General features: G+C 40.2%; 1 long non-coding RNA gene across 5 annotated transcripts in view; it reads left to right on the forward strand.

Moving 5' to 3' along the window:
* The first annotated feature begins 4,269 nt into the window (after positions 1-4,269).
* Positions 4,270-15,046, forward strand: part of LOC104861447 — a 125,774-nt gene continuing 114,997 nt past the window's right edge. For all 5 annotated transcript variants that reach the window (XR_780046.1, XR_780045.1, XR_780043.1 and 2 more), the window contains exons 1-2: positions 4,270-4,344; positions 7,008-7,091. This is a non-coding gene — a long non-coding RNA (uncharacterized LOC104861447). The remainder of the gene's footprint in view (positions 4,345-7,007; positions 7,092-15,046) is intronic.

Below are 15,046 nucleotides of genomic sequence, written 5' to 3' on the forward strand. Positions count from 1 at the left end.
GACAGTGAAGAAGAAAGGAAATAAGAATAGCAGGGTAAGGAATGGAAGGGAAAATCTAGTATAAGTAGAGTAGAGATCATTAGATGAGGGAAGTAAAACAAGAACCCAGAGTTACAATGAGAAGGAAGTTTCACGAGAACTTTCTAAGGAGATGGATTCCTGAGAATAGCAGATAATTTGATGAGTCAAACACTTTCATCATGAAATGAAATTTGAGTGAGTTTATAACCAAGGGATGAAATAATCAAGGGATATGTTCTGTAGGGATTTTAAGTGTGCGGGAGCGGGGAGAATTTTCAACCTAGCCTTGGGGGAGGGGAGGAAAGTGCTAAAAAACAAATTAAAGGAAACTGTGTTAGTAAGATTTCCATTACTATGACAAAGTGCCCAAGAAAAACAACTTAAAAGAGGAAAGATTTAGTTTGGCTTATGTTTCAGAGGCTTTAGTCCACGGTGCTGGCTCCATCGCTTTGGGCTGGAGGTGAAGCAGAGCATCATGGTGGGTGTGAGTGTATGAGGAAGGAAGTTTCTCTCTTCATGGCAACCAGGAAGCAAAGAGGCAGTGAGGGGGAGAGAAGAAGGGGCCATGAACAAGATAAACTCTTCCAGGTCATGCCCCTAGTGACCTTCCCCTAACTAGGCCCAATCTCCTCCAGTTTCCATAGCTTCCCAATGGCCTATCAAGTTATGATCCTATCAACTGATTAAGTCATTAATGAGCTCAGAGTCTTGATCCAATTACTTCCCCAAAGTCCCACCTCAGAACATTGCTGGACCAAGCTGTCAACACATGAGTCATTGGGTGACATTACGTATCCAAACTCTATCAGAACCTAAAGGTGGGATATGGGTATTAAAATATGTGCATGTGTCAGAAAGGGCTCTTTACATCACAGAAAGCCTAGGTTCAGCCAAGGTAATTTCAAAGTGCAGAAGTTGAATTGGCCTCAGGCATGGTTGGATTCAGGGATTTTTAAAAAATGACATCAGTGAGTCTCTTTCTTGGCTTATCTTTTTGGTTAATCTTGTTGGGTGGGTGAAGGAGTCTGCAGAGAGTACTCCAGGCTTCATGAAACTAGAAAATGATTCTCAAAATCAGAGCTTGCCTTCCCCTCAGTGTCCACATGTAAGATCCAGGAAAAGTCTCCAGTGGCCTTTCTTGGGAGCCATTTTCTTCCTAGGTATCCAGCACTACCAGAATTGGCAGAAGAATAATTACCCAGAGGAAAAAGGGATGTTGTAGTCAGACAAGGAGAAACAATGTTGGGCAGATAATATGACATATGTCTCCCGTAGTGAGTGACAATAACCAGGGGCTGGGAAGATTGTTTAATATTTAAAGTTATGCCAACCTAATTCAATAACTTGAGACTTCATGCAGCTGTAGTGCATTTGTCTTGGCATTCCCTCATTATTGGAAGCTTGGGTTGTGTATATGAATTGACTTGGGATGATGGAGCCTAATGAATAGAGTCAGGACAAGGGTAGCCTAGGAATAGGTGTTTTAGAATGAGATTCAGAGGCTCAGATTTTTAACGAAACATTCACTCCTTTCTCCTTGTGTGTCAGCAACTGTTTTCTTCCAGAACAGAGTGGTTCAGAGAGGCCATACCCATTTGAATAAAGAATGAACAACCACTGCAGCAAAGCCTTAGCTGCCAGATGTCTTGGGTGTGATGTGGTCGAATTCCTACTGTTCTAGAGTCCCTGGGAGAGGACTTGGCTTATCTGGGGACTCCCAATATTTTTGGAAGTGGGAATTTGGTTCCAAATGACAGAGATTTAATTCCCAGTCACACAGAGATGGTGTTCCATTATGATATTCTTAGGTTGTAAATAAAGACTTATGATTTATTAAATTAAAAATTGTTATAAAAATGACAGTTCAGTTGAGACTAACCGGCATGGGAACCTGGCAGGAGAGGGCCGTCATTCTTCCCAGGCTGCCTGCAAAACAGTGCCACGGTGTGGTTTGGCTAGATGCGGGAAGATGCTAAATAATAAGGCAATGAATAATTGACAGAGAATATGACAAGTTTTCAACTTTGGTAAAAGTTTTTAAAATTTTAAGTATCACTACCATGACATATGGAAAATATATGTGCTGAAATTGCTTATTTTAAAGAATGGAAGGAAATACAATTTGTGTGTGTGTGTGTGTGTGTGTGTGTGTGTGTTACTAAGGATTGAGCACAGGATCTTTTCACTGCGCTGCATCCGCAGCCCTTTTAATTAATTTATTAAGTAATTTTTATTTTGAGACAGTGTCCCACTAAGTTACCCAGGCTGGCCTTGAACTCATGATCCTTCTGCCTCAGGCTGCCAGAGTGCTGGGATTACAGATATGCACCCCCACACCCCGCTAGAAACAATGATTTTTAATTAGAAAGATATGATCTTAATTACATTCCATGCTCCTGTTCTAAGGCCAGATCCTTCAGATGTTTTACTGCCCTTTCGGTGGGTACGCTGCCTTTTACTTCATAGCTAAGGTGCACAAGAAGGATATAGCATTTTATCAGTACTTTTTATATTTGCATTAAGCAAAAGCCCATGGTATATCCCTGACCCAACTGAAGGAATCTGTCCATGGTGCTTCTCACTTGATATGTTTACCTTGAGAAGCATATGAGAGGGTAAAATTGTCCTTTGCTTAAAAGATCTTTAAGCTGTGCCCTTTCTCCAACATCTATTCTCCATACTCCTTAATTTTTAATTTTGATCAGCAGTCTACCCAGAGCTCTGTAGTTCATGAAATAAATGTTTTGATAGCTCTCATATTTGTGTTCTGTGCCCTGCTTTGCATTTTGCATGCATGAATATCCCCAGAATTATGAGGAAGGGGCCAGAGCAGTGAAGGACAGAATTTGTTTCCCCAGTAACCATATTTTTCAAAGCTAGAAATTAAAGGAGAGATTTTCTGGACCATCCCTTCTGATTTCTGTAAATTACTGCTTTGGAGAATCTATTCAATGTGGACTTTTGGAAAGGAGAGTAAAACAAAAACTTTCACATGATTTTTTGAGTCATCTATGCCAAGCAGCAAGAACAACAGCAACAACAACAACAAAAATGCAAGAGATGCAGTTCCTGCCTTTTGGAACAGCATGGTTTGTAAAACCAGAATTATAAGCAGAGACCAAGGGAACTTGGCCAGTCATCTATTAGTTATCTACCTTCAGGGAAATATTGTCCCAAATGCTCACCGTAGGAGCGCAAGCTGCATGATGACCTTGGATGTTACCATTCTTACCTCAGAGGCTCAGAGACACTATTTGGCCAGGCCACACCATTAATATATTGGAGAGGTCAGATTCAAATCCAGATTGGGTTCTGTGCTTATTTTTCCTATATGGTACTATTTTTTTCTCCAGTACTAGTCTGTGTATTTGATAAGTGTACTTTCTAAATCCTAGAAATTCCTTTTCTCTCTCCCTGCTTGTCTAAAGCTGATAGCACTAAGAGGAGGAACATGGTTTTTAAGAGACTAAAAACTGATTAATCCCTACAGGCTGTGAATCTTAACTCTCATGAATCTTTGGGGATTTGAATTCATTTAAAGATGACTTTTTATTTCTGAAGAAAAAAATTATGATAGTATATGCACACATGTTGCTGGTTTTCAACAAAATACCTTTTTAAAGGAGATTATGGGAGATTGAAAAAGCTTGTTGGGCAATAAATAGCTTTTTACTGGGCAACATTCAGAAGCATTAAGGGATCGACAATTAAGGACATAGGTGCTTGGGAATATTTTTAATATATTCCACCATTCTTAAATGACATCTGGATTTTCCCAGTAATATTGGCAAATCTTTATTCAAGCCCATGTTATGCAGTAGTATTCCATGCCTCAGAATTCACGTTAAAAAAATTATCCCTAAACTGAGGTAGATGCACCGATGTGGTATAGTATTTTGAAATCTTTCAATAAAGCACTGTTTGATTTGGCTGTGGATTAATCAGCAATCTGTGTTAGTCAATACAAACCTGACATTCATTATTTAAACACACAGGGATCATTGTATGCAAGTATGTAGTATGATGGGTGATTCCATGAATAATATATTAGTTAGTGAGCATTTAGTTTTATTTATTACCTAGGCCTAGGAACACTGGTTTGCCTCTCTGGGACTGGCCCACAAACAGCACTGTGTGTCAGTGAAAAGCATGTCAAGGCTGCAGGACAGAGCCTGTGTTTGTTTAAGACAGAGCTCGATGATGTCACATTGGTCTCACATTCCAGGAGGCTGGAGCGCACTTGAAACAACAGTCCCCCAGCCCACTTAATGCAGACCTGCTGCAGGGATTGCTGCCTTTATGTTGGCTTTCAAGGTGAACCAGGTTGGAAAATTCAAGGAGTGACTTGGGACACTATAGATTTTTCTGCTTTCCACATTGCTTTTGGTTGATTAGCCCCATACGTGGTATTTGATTAATGTCTGAAAGCTCTAATTAGCAATGTCTAATCGGCTCCACATACACCAGGCTATTGATTCCTGCCTCAAGAAAAGTAATCTAATTGTGCTCCTTATCATTAGCAAATGGTTGCCATCCTGAGATGATGAACTCACCTGCATATTTAAGGGTTATCCTGTTGGGAGAGCTTTGGAATGGGGCACAGGGGTCCTGAAGGCAAGTCTAGAAGCTGCCTTCCGATGGTGTTTGGAAAATACTGTACCATGCCTTATCCCTTTGAGACTCTTTTGCTATCTAGAGTGAGAAGAGTCATAGATATTCAGAAGTTTTCTAAATTTTCCAGAAGGAGAAAAATAAGCATAGGCATGAAGTAAGTCATTTGGAACATAGAAAGGAAGAAAGAAGGTAAGGAAAGTCTGCTGATGCCTGCTGCCTTTGGAACAGTTCTGTTGATTTGTGACTTCTTTTCTTCTACCTCCAAAAGATGGCATTGATAGACAATGATAAAGACATTTTTCCTTATGGTTCCCTTTTTTACTTTCATTGTAATGCACCCCTCCCCCCCCGCAAAAAGATGACAACACTGACAATATTGGCAGGGCACTAGAAAATGGGTACAAAGAAAATATAATTTACATGAGGTTCTATTTTCTTCTGTAAATTGCAAACTCATTTTTGGTGAAACTTTTAAATCAAGGGCACCATGTGCTGGGGATGGGCTCCTTCATTTCTCTACACAAAAGACTGGTCTTATTTGTTCTGAAAATACTGAAATCTAAAATTTGATCATTTGGGAAATTTCTTGGAAAAAGCCCTAAGGGACCATAACTCCAGCCACAGAAGAATAATCCACCTATTGGATCATTATTGTCTGCGTGGTGCCACCTCCGAGTGAGGATTAGTTTCTGATAAGCTTTGTGCCATCTTTCTTCTTGGCATTTACTCTTGTGAGAGAACTGATCAAATGGGATGGTGATTTGTTTAGATAACAATAATCTGTCTCTCTTATTAGGCTGAATGGCCCCTGAGGGCAGAAGCTCTAGCTCACTTGCCGGTGCAAACACTAGTATGCATGTCCTAAGTGCTTTTCACCAATGAAGGGGTCACATTTTCATTAATACAGTGGATTACCATGGGAAGGTATCCCATGCCGTTGTTAGCAGCCTTTATCCACTCCTGGTGTCCCCAGGCCTCTCCAGGGCTTTCAGAGCACCTTGGGATGTCTCATGTTCATGGTGCTCAATTGTGGTTGAGCCTGTACTGCTGGCCATGTGTCCCTTTCATCAGAATCTGCCCCACGCCCTTGCTGTTCTTTCCCAAGGGCCCAGGACCACCCACTCTCCTTGGGACAGTGCTGCTACCACTCTGCGGGCATGTGGCATGAGCATCTAGTGAAGTAGAAGGAAATCCAAAAAGGGTGGTAGCTTAGAACCTAAGAGAGGAGAGGAGAGGGAATTGTTGAGAGTAATGTGGGGTGCTGCAGTGAGAGGACTGGCCCTTGCTTTCCTCTTTAGCCCAGCCCAAGGTTAATTTCATAATGTAAGGTGGTAGCAACAGCCCCAACATGGTTAGCACATCAGAACACAGCATCCCGACTTTAGTGGACTTCCCAAAGTGTCTTTAGTTCAGTCTCAAATAACATAGCGTGCAGGACACCCACTGCCTGGTTTAGCCTGAGATACAAAGAGCCTGGGCACAGCTCTCCTTTTATCTTAATGGTAGGATCATGCCTGAGTGTCCTTCTCTTCTCAAGAGGAAAAAAAAAGTTTTCTGGCACAGGCTCCCTCCATGTATGTAGAGAAAAGGTCTATTTCTGCCACTCAATCTTGAAGAAAACAAAACAAACAACAACAGAGGGGAAAAGAATCAACAAAAACTTTGGCTCAGCCATAGGTAAAAATTTACAATTACAAAAGGCTTTTGTTCTGACTCTAAAACATCGCATTGCACTGTCATTTCACAGCTTTTGCTCAGAACAATGGGTGGGTCTTTACTTCACATATGGGTAATTAAAGAGTCCACTCAGGCTGTTTATTCCAAACATAGGAACAATCTGACCCAAAGGAGACTAAATTCAGGTCTCTAACTCTTTTGCTATGATTCAAAATGATAGCTTTTGCATCTTCAAGCCAAGTTGTTTCTTAAGTCCTACGGTGGTACCTGGAGTCCACTGTGTGACCATTGTCATTAGCTATGTGCATGAATGAGGGGGATGAGTGACAAAGTGGGGAAAACTCGTGATTTAATTGGAAGATCTGAATTCCTGGGAAGGTCATTTTCACTATCTGAACCTGAACATTCTTAAATGCACCATCTCCAAACCTGGAGTTTTAAAGTGATGTGTTGAAAAAGCACAGCTCAAGCATGCAAAATAATTAAAACAGATTCTATTAATTTCTCACCTCTCTCAACAGAAGGTAAATGAGCAGCCATACATCACCCATACAGCCCATTAAAACCCCTCTCCCCTTGCACTTGGTAACCCCCATGTCCCTCTGTACTGAACATGCTTCTGTCTGTAGAGGGGTGAGACTTTCTTTGTCTCCAGTTTGTCTGTGCTCAGCCCTTCAATTTGCGTCTCTTTCCAGAAACAGTTCTCATCTTTAGAGGAGAAGAAAAGGGGAATTGAAGTTTGTACCTGGAGGAGTATCTTCAGAAGTCTGCAAGAGGAGGTAAGTCCTGGATGACTCTCACATTAGCAGCTTTGGCATCATCGAATATTCAAAATGGGGAAAATAATGCCTGCTCTACTAGCCTGTTGGGAGGAGTAAATGAGGTAAGTATTCGTAATTGTAAACTCCCTGCAGATGTATGGAGTCGTCATGATCATTGCTGCACAAGCATTATTTAGGGTCCTATGTGCAATTTCTTTTATCTCATTCTCACAAAAGGTAAGTTTTATCTTCATAAAAAATGTGCATCTGCTTTCCTTTTTAGCCATAAATTCCTAAACAAATAAAAAGTAATTTGATACCCTTATAAAAAAGAGCTAATGGAAGAAGCATCCAGAAGTAACTTTGGATGCACTGTTAAGTTTATTAGTGACAGTCATGTACATAGCACAGCATAGTGTAATAAAAATCTGTGCTTACACCTCTTGCTTAAAAATAATTTAACTTAGCATTTGTGTTCGTGGGGTATACATGACAGCATCAATGAGCTAACTTGGAAGGATTCAAGATTTATTTATATAGAACTCCAGGGGTAAAAAATCTAGAGCTGCTACTTTTTCCATTCAAAAAGTTAGATTTGCGCATGTTCAAAAGTCACTGATTTCATAGTAGTATTGGTCTTCATAAAAGAATAGAATATCATATCAATTCCACGTTCATTATTTATCATTGCATAATAAATGGCCCCAAAACTTAGTGTGTTAAAACAACATGCATTTGTTAGCTCACAGCTTCCATGCCGTCATCCAGGTATATGGAAGAAACTTAGCTGGGTATCCTGTGTGGAGTCTCTTATGAGGTTGCCATCTTGCAATCACTGGTGGCTTCCACCATTTACATGTTCGACTAGGGCTGGAGGGTCCACTCCTCAAGATGCTCTCTGCCTCTCTGACTAGGGAGGAGACCTCAGAACCTTATCACGTTGGCCTCTCCTTAGGTCTGTCTGCTTGAATATCCTCCCAACACAGCAACTGGTTTTTCCTAAATGGAACAATTTAGGGTGTCAAGGAAGAAGCCTCAGTGGTATTTCTATCTAATCTTCGAGGTCAAACACCATCACTTCTGTATCTGTTGGCTAGAAGCGCATGATTAAGTACAGCTTACTCTTAGGGAAGGGAGAATTAGACTTCACTTTTTGAAAGAGGCATACCAAAGAAGTTTTGGATATGTTGTAAAAACAAAAAACAAAACAAAACAAAAAATCCCAAAAAACCCTGAAACAAACCTTTGGTATAAATTGTATGTTCTATTGTTTATTTCAAACACAATATGATTTTTTTCACAATAGCAGAAGCTACTTGCATTATTGGATTTTGAAAATACAGTAAATAAATCTTTTTATTAGTTATGGAGAAAATGAGTTTATTGGCATAAATAGCTTCCTCCAGGTATGGAGAAGTTCAGTGTCTACATATAGACATAGATCCAGGATTGTAATATAAAATTTGATGTGCAGCAAAATTACATCTAAATAGTGATAGCAAAAACAAGGCTCTTCCACTGTACTATAATTTATTTTTCCAACTTTTGGGTATGTTCAGAATCTCAAACATCTGGATTTAAATTGGAAACATCTCATCAGAAATCCAGATGTTTCCAAATATAGTTTTTATAAAGGATATCCCAAACCCCCTAGTGAATGAGTAACTGTATATGCTGAGTGGTTATCCCATTAAAAATCTAACTCTGATCTCCAGTTTATATTATTCTGGGTGGAAAGTCTCCAATGTTGTCTGGTGTTAAATTGGAGATTTGGACTGATGCAACAAGATATATGAAGATGCATGTTTTTTCCAGAATGTATCTAGAAATTTATTGCACAAACTTTCATGCCCCTCTTCCAAGATCACCTCCCTCTAGCTGAGGTTAAGTCAGGAAAGATCTTAGAAAGAGAATTTTAGAGTGAGTCACTTGAGCAGTGTGAAAGCATAGAGGGGCTTTAGTAAGACCACTCAGAGTTGATCAGTGTCCTCTGCAGGTAGAGGGACAGGGAACTGATGTGTGACTCATGACTGTATGGGTCTTGCCTAATAGCAGGAGAAAAACTCATGGAGAGGTCCTAAATTTTCACCCAAAGACATCATTACTCTCACTTTCCTGGTTTGCATCTACAGTGTTCTCCAAAGGCTCATATGTTAAAAGTCTTATTCCCCAGAGGGCCACAATGGGCCTCCATAGAAACTTTAAGAGGTGGAGCCTACTGACATGTGTTGGGTCACTGTGGTGTACTCTTCTTTTCTCTCTTTTTGTATCCTAGCCACAAGGTAAGTATTTTGCTTTGCCCCTGGATCCCACCATAATGTGCTGATTATGGATGGAAACCTCTGAAACTGTGAGCCAAAACAAACCTTTTCTCTTCTCTAGCTAATTTATACAGTAATGGTCAACTGATGAGCACACCTGCAAAACAGGTTTAAAAGAATAATGGAAAATAAAAATGAAGAAGCTTGTGTAATTACCTGTCACGCATCCTTTGTGTTGAACACATGGTCCCACTAAATATATTACACATATTTTTTGCTGTTTTAACAAATTATGGTGAGTTATTGAGAAAAGGTTATTTTCAATAGTGTCATGACGAATGCAATAATGAAAGAAACAGATTTGTATACTACAACACTTTCAAAGAAATCAAATATGATGATGTTCCCAAGGTTTATGATGTATGAGGGTATTTACTCCAGATTTATAATTCTTGTATGCCTATTTTCAATTTTCCCTCCACTTCATTGGTTGCCATATTGTTGCCACTTTTATTAATTTCTTTACGCTTTTTAATGTCTCTTATTTGGTAGTCGGTGGGGAGATAAACCTGTTGGAATTGCGAATTAGATGAGATAAGATAGGATCAAGATTTTTATTGTCTTTCTTTGCTTGTTCACCAAAGCTTCATATAGAGAAAGTTGCTGGGTAACTGCCTTCTGGATAAAGGAATTCCTATCCAACTTACATGTTAGGTAAAAGAAACAAACACAAAAACCCAGACATATGTACACAAAAGTTCTTCACCGATTCTAAGCATTTGTCAATTAGGTTTGGCTTCATTTTTTTTAGGTAATTTTTTTTATTAACTAATTCATTCATTCAGCTAGTGCAGATAGAGTGCCTAGTATGTGCCAGAAGCTGGGCTCGTATCTGTTTCTGCTGGCATGGATCAAGTTATTTAGTCAACAGCTTCTATTTAAGTTTATGTGCTTTATTCTAAATGTTTTACTCTGTAAAACAAGAAAGGGATTTTCCAAGTCCTTTGAGAATGGCAAACCTCTTATGCCATTTATGTCAGTGATGAAGCAATGGATCTAGCACCAGTGCCACAAATAGCAGATAATTTGCTGTGGGGCTTGGTAGTAATAAAGCTAACACTTATTTTTTATATGATACTTTAATTGTCCAGATTGCTTTCATAACTGCCTTCACATTGTACTTTCACAACAACCTTCTGAGTGGTAGGACAACTACTCTGAATTCTCTCATAAGTGAGATCAAGTATCATAATGGCCAAAAGCTAGTGACCAAGCCAGGCTAGAGTCCCATTTTATTCTGTGAAATCTAGTCTTTTTTTCTGTGTTAGCAGGGGTCTGGACTTCACTGTTTTGTGCTTGATTTCTGCTTGTGTAGTATGCACCTGATTTTGATGCAATTCAGATTAAGTGTTTGGAGTTACAACTGGACATCTTTATAGCCAAGTGGTATTCCAGAGGCTGAAATGTGTCATTATGCTTCTGTTTTGGAGCCTTTATATTTCTGACCTTCTGCTTTACTTAATTAAAGAGTGGAGCTACCAGAAATAAAACTGGAGCCTAAGAATGGTTTTTGTGTTTTGAGCCCTTGGCATAAGTTCCTGCAGCAAACCTCTGCCCTTCAAATGGCAGGAAGCTGAGGAAAAGGCCTGTAACCCAGGAATGGAGGCTTTGGTGTGGTTACTCCTCACAGGTTCTTCTGCTGAGGCAACAAGAAGGAGGGCAAAGGCTATAGACTTCACAAGTCCAGGCTGCCACTACAGAGGAAAGCTGCAGGAAGAGAGAAATTGCCCCAACAATGTTCCTACTTCCAGTACTCAGTTTCTACCCAGGGGGCTGTTGGGTCCCCTTTCTGGTCAGCACTGGGGAAGCCAGTGATGAGCAAGCCACTGGGGCTGAAACACACACTTAAGGTTTACAGCCAACTCCAGTGTTTTCCTCATTGCTCACATTGTGTTGGAACAATGGTCTGATCAAATGTTTCCTAATTTCATTGTGGACTTCCTCTCTCTAATGAGTCCCTTTTTCCCAGCTCTAAAATAAAGAAGATGCTAAAGACGTGACACACACTACAGATGGGTCACCACATCTGGGCTTTTCATCTTAAAAAGCAGGGTGGGGGAGCTGGAGAGAGTGGCTAAGCAAGATGTGGTTGGCTTTTTTTTTTATATATATATATAAAAAGGGTGAGTGGGGAAAGGAGGGTAGAGAGATGAGGGAGTGAGACTGAATCATCCACCATTGTTATTGAACCACAGACATATCCATTAGGAGTAATTACAATAATGATTCCAGTCCATAATGGACTCAGAATGCCCATCTATGCCAACTTATCAAATCTGGGCACCTGGATTGTACCTATGAGGTTGGCATTTACCAAAGAAACTCATGTGCAGAGGGACATTTGCATGTAAAAACTGGGTCAGTGTGTGTGTGTGTGTGTGTGTGTGTGTGTGTGTGTGTGTGTGTGTGTGAGAGAGAGAGAGAGAGAGACAGAGAGAGAGAGACAGAGAAATCAAGAGCTTCTGTACACAGTTGTCAGCATCCTTGGGATATTGAGAGCATTCCTGGAAATTTGGAAAATTGACCTGCAATTTTCTGGTGCAAATTTGAGTTCTGGGTGTGCATAAGATGCGAGTTCCTAAGAAGTTGGTGGATGAGTCATTATATATGTATTGACCATTTGTGATGCCCTCACAACTGTACCAAGGGCAGAAAGAGTGCAGATTTGGATTCAACTTCCAGCCCCACTTCAGCATTTGCAAAGGCAAAGTGTCCTGGTTTGTCTGAAAAATTGCAAATAACCAGGTGTGTTTGAGCTTTGAGTTTGCATGGTTGTGTGGCAGAATCAGGAAGGTCTCTGCGGAAGCTGAGACTTGGTGTAGTAGAGGTGAATCTGTGGCAGAACAGGATTTGAACCAGAATTGTCACTTTTAACTGCCCTGCTTGTGTCATCTCCCAGGGATGCTCAGTGAGCCCTTTTTGAAAGATGGGACTCAAAGGACAAACTTGCTCATTATTTTGTGTTAGAGTTTTTTGTGGTAAGACACATTAGGTCCTACCAAGAAGAAATCTCCAAGCCTGTGTGAGAGGCATACACACAACTTCTGCAGGCAGTGCTTTTGAGGATGACAAAAGCCACAGAGATGCCAGAGGAGTCTGTTGAGCTATCCCAACCTTAACTGTATCCCAGGATGGTCTTTTGGCTGGAACACACTGTTTTGCTCTTCACTTATCTGGGTTCTACTGGTTCCTCCAGGTCAGATAAGATCTACTTGTTCCTGGAAAAAATAACCCTGAGATTAAGGTACTCATCTTATCCCCATCATTTGAGGAGAAGATTGAGTCATGGATAAATTAACTAATTTATACAACACCATAGAGCCAGTCTGTGGCAGAGCTGGTATTTGAATATGGCAGGCTGGCCTCAAACATCAGATTTCCTAACCACTGTGCCATGTGATTGCTCAATGTGTCAGTGGATTCTGATGAAGAACATGGAGAATTTGTTCTAATTCTGGGTAGACCATTAGCCAGTTTAAGTATAATAAGGTGCATTTTTGTGGTTTTACAGTATTACTGGAGGAATACAGTCAACAACTGGGAGGAGCGGGTGACTGTGGGCCTTGGTAGAATCTGGCTGCAGATGGTCCACCAGCCAGAAGCAGCTCTCACCAGAGGAGCAACAAGAACCAGGGATAAAGTGATATTGCTTGTGCTATTGTATGAGACTTACCATAGAGTCTCATGTCCTGAGGCCCATTTTGGTGGAACCTTTGATCCATTTTCTATTGTAGCTCTGAGACTTCTCCTAAAATCCTTCTCCACTCCCCTTAGTCTTTCTTTCCCTTTCTTCTGCAGCAGGCTCTAGAAAAATCAATCCACTTCCCCCTCCTTCAAAAGCTACCATCATCTTTGGAGTTTATTTCCTTAAAATACCCCAGTGACAAACACAAAAGACCATTATGTCTTTATGGCTTTTACTGATGGTCACAAAGGAAAAACACAGTGTCACAAAAATAATAAGTATGAGAAACAGTAAATAGCTCATAATCTTACAGAGTTCATATTGTCTTAATCTCTTCTATGACATGTCAGACTCCTGGGATGGTGAATAGGAGCTACAAAGGTTTTGCCTTCTTCTTAAAGTAGAGCTCAGTAGATCTCCCACTGTCTTCTGATTGCTTCTTTAGCAAGGTCATGGGGACAGTTTCCTTTATGTATTTTTCCAGCCTGTATCTGCAGCCCACATCATGGTTTTCAGAAGGGATTAAACTTGGACTTCTCTGAAGACTTGTGGAGTGAGTTACACAGAGTCATTGGCTGTCCTCTTGTCTTTGTCTGCACTCACATGAGTCCCTAAAGCCAGAATCTATTCTTTGCTCTTCTGTCCTCCACTTGCTGGTGGGTTTATGTGTGGTTTTTATCTGCATAAGCAATGTAGAACACATTTATGGCTTTCCTTGAGAATTTAGCTCTGAAAGGAACCTAGTAGTAAATTTATACTTTCATCTTTCTCATGAATCCAAGGGTCTTTAGGGAGATATAATTCTTATTTAAACATCTAGTAGATGTTAGCAAATACAAGAATAAGGGAGTGGATTATGCCAGTCTGCTTGGGTGAGTGCTAGGAAATGGCTTGTCAGGATATGCTGAGTAGAATAATGAAATAAAGAATTCCTGAAGTCAGAGAACACCTGGAAATAATGTGAGAGTGCAGGAAGAGGACATCTAAATTTTCCTACTGTGCTTAAATACTTTGATGTTCTTTGATGATTTGATGCTAGAAAAGAAGAGACTGTTGGGAAGAGGCAGGGAAGAAAAGGAGGTTCAAAAAATTTAGGGAAAGGACAGCCCAACTTGAAAGAAAGGCTTAGAGACCAACCTTCATACTTGGGAAAGGCAGGATGTAATGACACAAGAGGGGGAAAATGATTAAAATGTGACCAGAAACTGAAAGCATTCAAGTGAAATCCAAGAGCTATATGAAGCAAATAAGTAATACGAACCCCACAATTTGCTTTTCCTTCAGTCTGGGTGGCCTTTTGCTGTTCTCTTGTCTGCACTTCCTCAGGCGGTTGTGAAGGATGAGGCCACCCATCAGAAGCGATAAGTCCTCAAAAACCTCTGTATTGTTTCTGTTTTTCCAACTACACAGTTACTTCACAATATGGGGCTCCTAGCAGACCACCATGAGCTTCTCATGGGAGAAGCTACTCTGGAGAGATACAAGATTTAGAGCAGATGAGGATAATCATCATTCAGCATTTTGGCGATCGTGGAGGATCACACATGTACAACTCTAAAATCTTACGGTGTTGGTGATTCATTTTATGGGAAGCTGGCCTCAATTCAAAAGACAGATCTTCTGGGCATTTAGCAACCAGCATTTTGACTGTAATTTGAATAAGTTAAATACATGCCCATGTTAAAATAATAGGCCAAGATTATAGTGAATAAAATAGTAATTTTAACTATGTTTTTTCACAGTAATTTGAATGTGACTTTCTTGTAATCTGATGAGTACTTATTGATATCATCTCTTGTACAGATGATGTAATCTAAGTCAGTACTACAAGAGCCACTGTGTAGATCTGTCATTAATTATACTAGATTCCAAGAAGTATATGTAAAAACAGTGTTTCTCCAGTGCTCTTCTCCTTTTTAAGCTAGGCCTGCTCTGCCTGATTGGGATCTCCATCTTCTCCAGCATCT

Source organism: Fukomys damarensis, unplaced genomic scaffold (genome assembly GCF_012274545.1).
Source record: "Fukomys damarensis isolate Sample0158 unplaced genomic scaffold, DMR_v1.0_HiC HiC_scaffold_10, whole genome shotgun sequence".
NCBI lineage: Eukaryota > Metazoa > Chordata > Mammalia > Rodentia > Bathyergidae > Fukomys > Fukomys damarensis.